Source organism: Sorex fumeus, unplaced genomic scaffold (genome assembly GCF_029834395.1).
Source record: "Sorex fumeus unplaced genomic scaffold, SorFum_2.1 ptg000061l, whole genome shotgun sequence".
In the NCBI taxonomy this organism is placed as follows: Eukaryota; Metazoa; Chordata; class Mammalia; order Eulipotyphla; family Soricidae; genus Sorex; species Sorex fumeus.
Genome location: NW_026606118.1, coordinates 22,267,501 through 22,279,548, shown reverse-complemented (window position 1 = coordinate 22,279,548; position 12,048 = coordinate 22,267,501). Strand labels below are relative to the sequence as shown.

The window sequence follows — 12,048 nt, the reverse complement described above, 5'->3', positions numbered from 1 at the left end:
AACCCCACCCCATCCCCACACACACACACACACTGGGTCCCTCTTGCAATCCAGACCTTACACACACACACATTCACACACATCCATGCATGCACACCACAGCACATGTACTGGAAAAGAAGATATCTATCTGTCTCCTACTGAAAGAGGGAAGCTTTTCAGGGGAGACAATACTGTTTTATTCCTGGCATCTTGAAAAGTTCCTGGGAAATAGCCAGTGATTAACATTAACATGCCTCTATGGAAACACTCCTTTACCATAGCACAGCTGTTTATGCCTGCTTTTCTTATGGAACCTGTAATCAACAGTGAACTCAGCACCTAATAATTGCTCAATAAATTTTGCTAGTCTTTGTTAAATGAATCACTCATAATTGCCTTCTGTGAGGCAGGTACTATGCAGACTCTGTAAAAATAAAGAAAATAGCCAAGCCCAGATTTCCATCCATCGATGTCTTTTACACTCAAATGTAAAAGACAAATGTGTGGTCACTACAAGATAAATTTTTGAAGTTTTGCAATCAACAGGATACGATTTGTCTTAACGCATTTGAACTTAATGCCTGGGCCCAGGGATGGTTCAGTGGTGAGAGCCTTTACAGTGAGGTCATGAGTCTAACCCAGTGCTTCCTCTATACACAAAGCACAGACCCAGTGGCCTTCTGTGGTGGCCCCCTGGTACACAACACAGTATGTGAACTCTGGTGTGAATTCAGGTGTGTACTAGCACTACAACTAAAGTGTTTGAACCCCAGCGCACACCAGACTACAAACGAAGCCCTGTATTCAGGAGTATAGCCCCCAGCAAACTGGTATGTGAGCACTGCAGCAAGCCCTGGCAAGTATCACAAACAGAATGCGTGCGAGCACCACAAGTAAAGACTGTGCCGGCAGAGAGCACCAGGGCCTCAGTGTCTGAGCAGGCTGTCCCCCACTGCACCCCTGCACATCGTGACAACAATTACAACAACAACAAAAGCTTAATCCACATAAATCTGTCAAAACAAAGACTTGAGACTCTTTAAAGGAAGTAAAAAAATGAAATGCTTATTACTATTCCTGATAAACAAGAAGTTGAGGTAATATCCTTAGAAAGTCACTGAAAGGGAAGGATTCTTACCAAAATCAAAATCTTCCTTTGGGTGAAACTACACAATAGGTAAAGTATAAACACGTTCTTCCCACTTCTAAGTTCTTAAAAATTCAACAGACTTAATGTCCTCTCAGAGCTAAGGTTTGCGGCACAGTGAAAGGAATAAAAATATCTCCAAGACATTCTACTATATTTAAATAAACATGTGTCGATTTGATGGGATTCCCACTCATGTGAGGAACCACCAAGGAAATGGAAATTTGTATGCGCTCTGGATAGTAGAGAAACTAATTGGCTGCCCAGTCACCTGTTTTAAGAATTTTAGAGGCTGGAACGATAACACAGCAGGTAGGGAGTCTGCTTTGCACACGGACGACCCAGGTTTGATTCCCAGCACCCCATATGGTCTCCTGAGCACTGCCAGGAGTAATTCCTGAGTGCAGAGCCAGGAATAACCCCTGTGCATCGCCAGGTGTGACCCAAAAAGGGAAAAAAAGGATTTTCAAAGATGACTTTTATACACTCATAAGATATTACCCACTTGTCATCACTGACCCACCTAGTTCTGGAAGCAGACCTTATTCCTAAAAAATACTGCAACTTTCCCCAGTAGTAAGTAGTCATTTAAAAAAATAAAGAGCATTCTCTTTAAATTCTATAAGCTTCATTTATCTATCACAAAAATTAAAAAGAAACAAAAGTTAAGCTGACCATCATTTCATCGAGTAACTGGATTGATGTTAAGGAAGTTAAAAATCCATTTATTATATGCATATACCAGATAGCTGAAAAACACCACAGAACCACACACTAACAAGTACCAATGAAGGCAACACAAAGAGCATATTCAATTGCTGAAGTACATTTACAAAGGAAAATGGTGGTTGGTGCAACAAAGGCTCTTTGCTTCTATACATTTGGAAATAAACAAGATCATTGTTGGACTTTACTATGGCAGAGCAGTGAAGTCTTACCCTATTCATTGACAGATCAATGACAATGGACATTCTAATATTAATATTCATAACTGATCTATATAAAGCAATTTCTGATGGAAAACTCTTATATATAGTACAAGTTTCAGATGCATAACTTAGAGTTCTTCTATATGTAAAACATGTTTTGTGTCATACTAACTGCCAATCTAACTCAATAATAGCATTTGATGAATTCTGAGCAATGAACTCTGAGTAACATGACTGGTCCAATAGATTTCTGATTTTCGTAGATGAGCTGACATCTCATTATCTCATTCTTACTTTGGACAAACTGGCAGGCTACCGAATGTAACCTGCCCACATAGCAGAGTCTGGCAAACTCCCCATGGCATACCCAATATGCCAAATACCAGAAACAATGATGGGTCTCATTCGCCTAACCCTGAAAGAGCCTTAAATAAGGCACTTCTTAAAATCTCAGGGCTAGGATGAAGGAGATGTTACTGGTGCCTGCTTGAGGCAATCGACGAACAACAGGATGATCGTGATCATGATCGTGATCGTGAGCTGAATAAAGTAGAATGGCACTATATAAATGACAACGTTTTTAGGAGGCACAAACAATACACATTTTGTAGTCAAGTTGATGTTAAAAAATGTATTGTATTCAAAAAATACAAGCTCTGTTTTGGATTTTTCCAACTTGTCAAGGAAAAACATCAAATCATGGTTTTCACAATAGCTCACTTCTAGCTTTATCTAGCCATGCTTTCACATATTTTGAGAACTTCCTCTGTAGCAAACACTGGGGCAGATGTTAAGATTTTATAAGAACTAGGCTAGAATTCTTTCTATGGATAATTTCACATTCAAGGAATTGTGGGCAAGTCCCTAAACATATTACATGCAAAAATATTTGTTTCAATCTCATTCTTATTGTTTTATGTAGCTTTTGTTCCAGTATGGAGAAATATTCTGAGTAAATACCACATTTAAAAGACTTATATGTGTCTGCAACTTTTTAATCAAACCTGCACAACTAACTTTGGCCTCTGCCATGGAAAAGACCACCCAGTGAGATGTCAGACTAGTGAAAAAACTGCAGATTTCCTTTCTTTCTTCTCTGCACCCCGAGCAAAGATTTGTATCCTCCATCTGCCCTTGGGTTCTTCATGCTGGAGCTAGAAAGGGCCTTGACTGGCTCTCCCCCCGACCCCCCCCCCCCCCGCCACACACACACTCAGTTGTGTACTGAGTTCACTGTACTGAGTTCTGTACTGCAGCCCACAACAGCCTAAAGGTCCCCTTAACCAAGATGTCCAAGAGTAGTCTGAAAATCTAGAGTGGGAGAGATGCTTAACACTCAGAATCCATTTTTTTCCTGAAAAAAATTCTCTCCCAGATATACAGCTCCTTAAGTATCACTAATTCAATATGTCACAGATCAACCCAGCTTCTGTGACTCAGCAGAGGAAAATAACTAGTCTTGAAGTAGACCCTTGATAAGTCAATAGGTACAAAGAGCACAGTGCCTGGAATCTTTGCACGTGACACTTGTTTACACAATGATCAACCAAGTATCTGAAAATTTCTAGGTATACATTTGTTTTACATGCTTCAGTTAAATGTCTTTACAGTTAAGTTGTCTATTGCTTTCCTTTTTTTTTCAATGAATTGCTTCTATGTAGACTACATCCTTTAGTTCAATGTGTACCCTGAAATAAATTAAATACACGGTCACAGTCACGGTCCTCCCATTGTTCATCGATTTGCTCGAGCGGGCCCAGTAACGTCTCCATCATGAGACTTGTTGTTACTGTGTTTGGCATATCAAATAAGATTTTATAAGAACTAGGCTAGAATTATTTCTATGGATAATTTCACATTCAAGGAATTGTGGGCAAGTCCCTAAACATATTACATGCAAAAATATTTGTTTCAATCTCATTCTTATTGTTTTATGTAGCTTTTGTTCCAGTATGGAGAAATATTCTGATGTAATCATATCGAATATGTCATGGGTAGCTTGCTAGGCTCTGCCTTGGGGGCGAGATACTCTCGGTAGCTTGCCGGGCTCTCCAAGAGGGGCGGAGGAATCGAACTCGGGTCGGCCATGTTGGCCGCTTGTAAGGCAAGCGCCCTATCGCTGTGCTATCGCTCCAGCCCAAATTAAATACAAGAATAGGAAAATTCATTGTACCTGCTATCACTCACATGGATGACACTTGGTCATATCCATTCAGTAGTCTTCTTTCCCTGATGACTCCAAAAGTACAATACAGCTCGATTTCAATGAAATTGCAACTACCTCCCAAAGGTGATTCTCACCTCATAATATATATATATATATATATATATATATATATATATGCATATATGCTAGGAGTGAAAAATAGGCACTCCAAAAATAGTTTCCTCTAACTTTCTTACTCCAACAAGAGTTTTATTACTGTCTTTTTTTTTTGGGGGGGGGGGGGTGGAGGTTTCAATCCCCATAAGAAAAGTAGTACCATGACAATCACTGCTGAACTAAGAAAACAAACCTCTGAATGATTCTACACACTTAATATGCTGTAATTTTGATAACTCAAGATAAAATTTGGGTTGCAACAGATAACCTATGAATTCCATTTTTTTTCTATTGTATTTGTATTTCTTAGAATGTATTGCAATGTACATTAATAATGTTAAAAGCATCACAAGAAAATACTGAAAAACATTAAAAATACCAACTTTAGGGGTTGGAAAAATAGGTTCTTGCATGCAACTGACCCAGGTTCAATCCCTAGAACCCCATATGGTTCCTTAAATTCTCCAAGGAATGATCCTAAGCACAGTACAGCCTGACACATCACCAGGTGTGGCCTAAAGACAAAATTAATTAATTGAAAACCCCAACTTCATTAAAACTTGTTTGATAAACAATAGCATTATGCTGCTAACAAATTAGGGACTTCCAAGTATCTAAGTGAGAAATGGAAAAATGCAAAAATTCTCAAGAACTAGTGCTCCCATTAGTTTTCTCCTTTACTTGGTTTGTAATCCTTGCATAATTAATACAGTGGTGTTTATTAAATGCATTAGAACCCACCACCTCTCCTCTCTTGCAATTTAATAAGTGATTGACTTCAGGCATACTATAAATTTTAATGACAATTTAATTTCTCCTTTAATGTGCACCTTTGAAAGATTTATCAAGAGTACTAGAAGAAACAAAGTCTACTGGAAAGGGGCAGAGCAAATGAAATAAAGCCCAATCCAGGATGACTACGGAAACAGAAGATTCCTATGAGGTAGTATTGAACCAGAAGGAGACTCCCATGCTTAAGCAAACAAGGACCCTACTGTCTGTCAACAGGTTAGGAACAATATGGGCTCATTAATAGAACTCTCATTTTTGTACTACACAAGTTATGCATCTGTGCCTTCCCCAGCAGACATCCTCTGGCAGTAAAAACACAGACCTTGGTTCAAGTCCATCCTTTGCCATTGGTAAGCTGTGACCTTGACAATGTTACCCTCTCTAAATCTCTTTCCCCTCATATATAAAGATCTACTTTGCATGACTGTAATGAAACTTAAATAGAATGCATGTTGGGAATGAGTTACTACCTCTAACTACACCTAGAACATAGACAATTATTTATTCTCTTTATGTTTCAGTTTTCTCATCAATAAAAATGGCAATAATAACATTAATTCCCTCAAAAGCTTGTGGGAGAACTAAGTAAGTTCAAGCACTTGGTCCACAGAAATTCCTCGGTAAATATTGGCTGTTAATGAATCCCTGAGTATCACTATTGCTTCCCCCCCCCCACACACACACACCAGTGACACAGATATTCCCAACAATAAGCAGTTCTTGGATCTCCATTTCTACTGTGAAGCTTTCCTTTAGAACTCAGGAAGAACTAATTCCTTTATTATCCCTTTATCCTATGCTATGGAGTCATGATGAAAAACCCACCCTTAAGATTACAGAACACAAATATTTAGTCTGGGAGACTCTTCATAAGGCCCCAACAGCCTTATGAATTGGTGAATGCTCTCACAGAAAATTGTGGACCATCTCAAAAGCAATAAGCATTGTGATGTTAGTGATAACAAAGAGAATTATTGGATAGATGGGATATAAACAAGATATATGAAAGAGTTGGTAAGTTTACAGTATGTGTAAAGCTGTACAGAAGTCTCTCTTTATATCTATAAGCGAAGACTTTTTGTTATGGGATTTGCTTTCATTTTACCTTAATGTGGTTAAAGTGCCAGAAGATATGGTCCAAAATGGCCAACTATCCCTTTACAATTTCAAAAAATAATCCTTGAACAGTCTAAATATTTTTAGAATAAGATAAAAATAAAGCTACAATTTTTTGACGAGGGTGCTTAATTCTCTTACAAACCCTGAGCAAGCGCAAGCTGAAATATGAGAGATTATAGATGAGAGCCAGTGGGTTATAAAGAATCTCATCAAGGAGATTATTACTCCAGTACCTCCACCAGACTCTGATACATATTGTTTGAGTATTCCTCTAAGCAATTAGATAGGTGCCTAAGTGCAAAATTCATCTTAATTGAAATTGCTCATTCAGAAAGCATTACTACCTACTTACATGAGAAACTAATAAAAAAAAATAGTACACTTTTGCAAATATGTGTTTTCATTTGTTATGTTTTAAACTTTGCATACCACTAAGACCAAGTTTGAAATTAACGTCTGTATGCTAAAAGCATGCAGAACAAAACCAATAAATACAACATGTCAATAAGAATTTCTTATTATCTGAGTCAGCCAATTACATACATCATACCCATTTTTATTATCTTTCTGTGGTATTTATCACTATGGCATCCAATCTCCTATACATCTGGTCAAATATAAAGAAAAAATCTGGTTTAAATTGCCTGTGACATACCAGTTGTTATCTTCCCAGATTGATTGCAACAGATTTTGATACAGAGAACCTGAACACACCATCTCCAATTCTTCCTCCACCCACTTTCATGACTGCTTTGGTCAGCAACAGCTGCAGCTGATATACTACTCTACTTGATTAAGAACACAGCATAAATAGAAAGATTAGATGGCATAAAGCTGTGAATATTGGACATAACTTATAAAGTTTTCCTGAGCTGGTCAGGAAAGAAAGAAAAAACAAAACAAAACAAAAAAAAACAAGGGATAAAGAATCTCTACGTGCCATCGGTCACTCAGAAAACATGGGAACTGATAGATGACTGAGCATTGGATACATTAAGAGCAAAGTGTGAGCATGGAAGAGTTGAAAGGCACCCTAGCGGTTTTAAGGTCATAAAAATTCCAATAGGATCCTGTGTGAAATTCCTGAAATTTGGGGCTAGAATAGGTCATTCTATTTTTTGTCTATGTTCTGATTTTTCAAAATCATTTTCAAGAAGTCTCGTGGCCCATCCATCTGAATAACTCAAACTTCATGTTTTACATATTACCATCTATACCTCTAATCTGGCATAGATTAGCCAAACAAAGGAAACAGGACTATAATCTTAAAACTAGAAAGACATCACACTGCAAGACTGCTGTGTCAGTGATTTCCGTTTTCAAGGGTTACACAATGCTGGAACAATAGTTCCCCTACTGAGCTATAGTTCACTTAACCTCACAGTGCTGCTGATGATTGATGAAGGGTCAAGAGGGTAGCAGACTTTGGGTGCACAACACTTCAATCCTTTATCAAATATGGCATGAGGCCATGTCCTACGATAACGGAACAAATACTTCCTTTGCTATACAGTAAATTCCTTCCTCTGATTGGCTAAAGCTTCGAACCATAGTTCACAGGAATAAAAATATGTTTTATCATTAGCAAAACACATTTTAAAAAGCGGTCACTTAATGCCTGGGCCAAGTGAAATGTCTGTATCCCCATGATAGTTAATAATCGGGAATATACACACTCATATATGTATGAATGTAATTCTATCTGTAAAGTCCATTGAACTTCCCATTCTGTGCATGAGGAACAAGATCATTCTAATCAGAGAGAATATTTAATATATCTCAAACCAGTCTATTCTTGCTTTGTATTTTAATTTTTTTTAAAGAAAAAACACTCTGTTTATACAGCCATTGTTAAACATAATTCAGAACCAAGGGAATATATCTACATTGAAAGAAAGTAAGTAGGTATAGTATTATCAAAATGTTCAGAATTCTTACTAATTTTATGTATTTCAGTAAAAGAATTAGTCAGAAAACACTTTAACTCATATTGTAGAAAAAGACTTATTTTTAATAATTTCTAAATAAATTTTAATAATAAAATTATTTTAATTAATTGCTAAAAAAAGTTTAATAATTGCCTCTAAAATGCCATACTTTCTACATATCGATGTGATCCTAAACATTTAAAATTACAGTGTAATACAGATTTCAGTATGATCAAATATAAATTTAAAATTAAATAGCACCGTAGCACTGTTATCCCGTTGTTTATCGATCTGCTTGGGCGGGCACCAGTCTCCATTGTGAGACTTGTTGTTACTGGTTTTGGCATATCGAGTATGTCACAGGTAGCTTGCCAGGCTTTGCTGTGAGGGCAAAATACTCTCAGTAGCTTGCCGGGCTATCTGAGAGGGACAGAGGAATTGAACCCAGGCCGGTCGCATGCAAGGCAAACGCTCTACCTGCGGTGCTATTGCTCCAGACCTAAAATTGAATATAAATTTAAATTTGAATATAAAATTAAAATTGCACTTGTTTTGGGGTCACACCCAGCAGTATTTAGGTAAGGTTACTCCTCTCTGCACTCAGTGATCACCCCAGATGATGTTCAGAGGACCATTTGGGTGCCAGGTATCAAGGTCATCTCAGCTGCACAAAAGACAAGCGCTCTGCCTACTATACTATCACTCTGGCCCCTGAAACATTTGAATATAAATTCAAAATTCTAGAGCATTAATTCTCAACCAGGGATAATTTTTGTAACCTCAGGGACATTTGAAATGCTGGCAGATATTTTTGATGGTTGAGACTAGAAATGACAGACAATGCTGTTATCTACTAATTAATGGCTGGAATGCCTTGAAGCATCCTTCCAGGCACAAAATAGCCAACACTGAATGCTTGAGAAACCCTGGCTGCAATGTTGCTAAAAAAATTTTAAATAACAACAGGAGGGAAAAATAAAAAACTGCCATTGTTCTCTATGTCTTCTTTGAAAAACCAAGTGCAGATGAATTTTTAGAGTAATGCTTATTCAAATTTTAGTGCATAAAAATGTATTCATTTCACAAACACTGTAGCAGCTATACACAAATTTCTTATTTAAATGGAGTCACAAAAGTTAAGTATAATGTTATTAAATATAATACTAAGGGGGCTGGAGCAATAGCACAGCGGGTAGGGCGTTTGCCTTGCACGTGGCTGACCTGGGTTCGATCCCAGGCATCCCATATGGTACCCCAAGCACTGCGAGGAGGAATTCCTGAGTGCAAAGCCAGGAATAACCCCTGAGCATTGCTAAGTGTGACCCAAAAAAGCAAATAAATAAATAAAAATAAATAAATAAATATAATACTAAAATCAACTCAATCTTGCCTTATTAAAATGTATGAAACAATTCCAATAACTACAGCTACAGTATTTTTTACATTCTCAAGCACTACATTGAATTTTCTCTGATAAGTTGGGTTTTGGGACCTCTCTGTGAGATTTGGCCCTGACATAAATACAACCATTCTTCCAGAGCTGGCCACACACACACAGGAGATCCACTTCCCTGACTTCTTGGTAACACCCTGGCCCACTATACTGTGTGCCAGTCACTTGGTGTCTCTTGGGATCTGTTTCAATGTCTGAAAGATCAGTACTATTATGGAATTAAATAAAATAAATGTATGAGAGAGAACTTTACAAACTGGAAAGCAGCATAAAACAGATGAGTTTGTTTCGGTGCAGCACCAAAGTGCCTCACCTGTGTAACTGCCCTTTCCTTCCTCCGAGTTTCTCTAAGCACCCAACCTTCCTCCTTTCTCCTCTTCCAGGAGACCTATCATCACATGCAACCAAATTCCAGCAAACAGAACCTAAATCAGAAGTGACGGATAGGGGATATTTCATCGCACCGGCATGGAACTCTACTTCCTCTTCTATTTGATTTTCTTTTTAAACCTGAAGTGCTTTGAATGCATTATTTCATTTAATTTCTATACTCATCCCCCCCACCAATGTAATCATAACACATATTTTACAGTTTAGAACACTGAGGCACAGAGAGATTTAAAATATGCCTAATTCACACACAGCTAAAAATGAAAAACCTAGGACAACATGACAACTCCAAAACTCACACTCTTGACCATCACCAGGAGCAGTCTTTGCACTTAAAAAGTTATCTTTAACATCAAATGGCAGTTTCCATCAAGCTAGCTATACAATGTGTAGATGATCAAACAATGTACTGTTGCTACACACTATAAATATGTGGAACCCTTTCTCTTCAGAAACATCCCAATCCTCCCCATCAGCAGGCCTGGAAAAAAAACAACACTTTGCCTGAGTCAGGGTCCCACGAGAAAACCACATTTTCCTTAAGCTTAAGAAAGTAGACTCTAGCTAAGTCAGTCACAATTCTCTCTGACATTGGGAAATTAATTGCTGGTATCTTGGGTGGGAAATGCCATGCAGTGAAAACAGTAAGGACGATAATAATCATGCATTCTTTCAGGATTATACCTCCATGTACATTATCTCATCAGGTGTAGATCATCCAGCCATGAAGAGAGGAGATTTCCAAGTATTAGAACGGCAAAGGCAAATGAAGCATCAGGTTAATCAAAAATAGAACTAGTGTTCAAAATTTCTAAGCTTCTTATTTACTCTACGACCAAAAACTCAGTTTGGGAGCTCCTATATGCCAGAAAAATAACATGTTATCTTTTGATTTCAAAGTGATATTGAAAATTCTTATTGTTTTTAAAGGTGATGGTAAAACAAATAGAAACCTTATGAAAAAATATTCTACCTACACTTTTAGATTACAAATAAAGCCTCCAAATGCAAAATTCACCTTGTGACCCAACTTAATAGTTTCAAAAATTAAAATCATAGAAATAATATATTAGATATGCAATATTTGAATATTATATATTCAATATGCGAATTATGTGTGTAAATACATAACTTTGCATTCATCTGCTAGTTAGTTGGCAGGCCCCATTTTTATCTCTTATTTCCCCAATCAGAACTAGCCCTTGAAAGAAGCTACAAATGATGTGTCTCTCTCTCCCTAGACCCAATATAGAAACTATGGACTGAATTAAGGCATAGAGTGGTTAATTAATGAAAACTGGTTAACAGCCTACTACTATTACAAAATAAATGGTCTTAAAATTACATTGTTGAAAAGACAGAGACAAGTTTACAATGAATTTAGCTGAAAAGCAACTTTGAGCAAAAGTGAAAGGAAGACTTAGTGGCACTGCAACAAAAATGCTCCTTTTGAATTTGACAGCTCCCAGGCATTCGGGCTCAGAGTAACACATGGGAGCCGGCTGCTAAAACTACTGTGGTATCTTCTGAATCACTGCCATTACTCGAGAAAACCCCAGGAAGTGGTTTGATTGAGTAGCTGGACCAGTGCGTAGGGATCAGCTGATGACTCTTACACATACACACAAACCCTAATAATGGAGACATTGTGAAACCAGGAATAACCTTCCCTTATCTCCAGTCGTTTAGGAAATCATTTCTAACCCAGTGACTGTATAACTTGGGAACAAGTCAAATGGTTAATTATTCACTAGAAGTTTAGTAATGAATCTGTCTTAGACCAAGTACTGTAGGACCTAAATAACATGAGGATGTCCGATGTCTGGAACAATGAGTCTTTGGAACAACAAGCAGCAATCTTTCCAGAACGGTTGTGGCCAACAAGAACAAAGCCTAAGTACAGGCAGCTGCTGGCGAAAATGAATCGAAGTGGAGGGTGATTCCATAAAACCTTTCCAACTCAGTTTGCTTTCAAATATAAACTG

The 12,048-nt window shown here is 37.6% G+C and overlaps 1 protein-coding gene across 5 annotated transcripts in view; it reads right to left on the bottom strand.

Moving 5' to 3' along the window:
* Window positions 1-12,048, bottom strand: part of HIVEP2 (HIVEP zinc finger 2) — a 203,940-nt gene that overhangs the window by 113,674 nt on the left and 78,218 nt on the right. The gene's annotated exons all lie outside the window — the stretch shown is intronic.